A 2,264-nucleotide genomic window follows, 5' to 3' on the forward strand; every position below is an offset into this window, starting at 1 on the left:
TATTAATTTTTTTATTTTTGGTTGCATGTCACAGCATGTGGGACCTTAGTCCCACCAGGGGATGAACCCATGCCTCCTGTGTTGAAAGGTAGAGTCTTAACCACTGGGGAAGCCCCCCAAACATAACTTTAAATGGGTCATGGAGAATGACTCAGTTTTACCCCTTGAAAGTAACACATTTTAGTAGAAATTAAGTGTCATTTGATAAGTCTTCTAGAACTTTGTGCTAATTATAATGCCTCATTTTATTATGAAAAGCTGTAAAAAGATGAGTGTCTTACAGTTGCTAAGAATGGAATTTTTTCACGTGAGTTCTTTAAATTTATTACTTTACTCATTCCTTGTAGTTGATAATTGAATGGGAAAGGAAATAAGTCAGAAAACAGAGGAAAAAGAAGAGAGCACAGTGCCAGGCAAGAATAGATTCTCAACAAATGTTTGCTGAATAAATGAATGAAATGGAGCCCTGAAAATTTAAAAACAGTCATGATGTAAGATCTCAGCTCTTGGAATGAAATTCAATTAAAAACATTCAGACCGTGAGTATAAGTATGATTTTTGTAATGGGGAAAACATGTGTTTCTTTTTTTGAATTAAATTTTAGAGAAAGAAAAAGGGTGAAAAAAAAGATGAATGCCAGGAGAAGTTGAATGAGGTGAACAGAAAATAAAGGCAAAGAAGAAAAACAGATGAGTCTGGTAAAAGGAAAACAAACAGAAATGAAGCAAGTTCGCTCACATTTCTGTTTTTCTTTTCTTTTTTTTTCAGAGATAAAACTCTCACCTTTATTCTTCAAACTTGAGATCAGATGTCTGATCAAACATATACTACTTAGTAGTGATAAATATGGGCTTCCCTGGTAGCTCAGATGGTGAAGAATCCACCTGCAATGCAGGAGACCTGGGTTTGATCCCTGGGTTGGGAAGATCCCCTGGAGGAGGGCATGGCAACCCACTCCAGTATTCTTGCCTGGATATTTTTAATATTACAAGAGCAAATAATTATGGAGGAATTACTATAGCTGAGTCATTTTATTTTTTATTTTTTTATCTGTCCATTTCTTTCTTTTAATTAAGTGATTTTTATTGGAGTATATTTGCTTGTGTTGTGTTATTTTCTGCTGTACTATTGTTTTTCTTTCTTCTTACTCCCTTTCCTTCTTTCTAGTATTTATACTCAGAATTCCAAAGGGATATTTAAGAACAATTTGGAAATACGTTAAGTAAGACAACACCAGGTGGCAAATAGCAATTTAATTCTCCTTGCCAACGGAGCTAAAGACAGCATGCTTTTTATTATTAATAGAAGACCCAGGTGGGAGGGAGAGGGGAGGGAGGAAGGAAAAAGCCATTTAGTGTGCGGTGATGAAGGCAGCGCGGAGTTGATAGGACTCAGATAAGAAATCTCTCAATGCACGCATGAATTCTCCTTTTCATTATGCCGCCTGCTAGAAAATTGGGTGAACAGGCATTTAAGACTTTCTTTTTCCCTACAGCAAATATTTGCATGGAAGCCATGCGTTGACACTGTGTGCTTTGGATTTCAGGGAGCAGGCTGATGTCTCTTGGGGCATGTAAGTACAGAAGACAGGGCCACACCCCTGAGAAGGCAGCTGCTTTCAGAGGCAGTTCCAAGAGTCCTATTTACTGAAACTGAGTCAAGTGTGGTATTTGTCACTTTGGAAAATAGGATGGGGGTCTCCTTCTGAAGTCTTTCATGTGATTATGTCCTATTTGGTTTTTATCTGATAGAACACTGGATTTTCTGGGCCCCTAAACATATACTATTTCACTCACTCAGGCGTGTCCGACTCTGCGACCCCAAGAACTGCAGCACGCTAGGCCTCCCTGTCTATCACCAACTCCCAGAGCCCACCCAAACCCATGTCTATTGAGTTGGTGATGCCATCTAACCATCTCATCCTCTGTCGTCCCCTTCTCCTCCTGCCTCAATCTTTCCCAGCATCAGAGTCTTTTAAAATGAGTCAGCTCTTCACATCAGGTGGCCAAAGTATTGGAGTTTCAGCTTCAACATCAGTCCTACCAATGAACACCCAGGACTGATTTCCTTTAGGATGGACTGGTTGGATCTCCTTGCAGTCCAAGGGACTCTCAAGAGTCTTCTCCAACACCACAGTTCAAAAGCATCAATTCTTCAGTGCTCAGCTTTCTTTACAGTCTGACTCTCACATCCGAACATGACCACTGGAAAAACCATCACCTTGACTAGATGGGTCTTTTTTAGCAAAGTAATGTCTCTGCTTT

Source organism: Cervus elaphus, chromosome 23 (assembly GCF_910594005.1).
Source record: "Cervus elaphus chromosome 23, mCerEla1.1, whole genome shotgun sequence".
NCBI classification, from domain to species: Eukaryota; Metazoa; Chordata; class Mammalia; order Artiodactyla; family Cervidae; genus Cervus; species Cervus elaphus.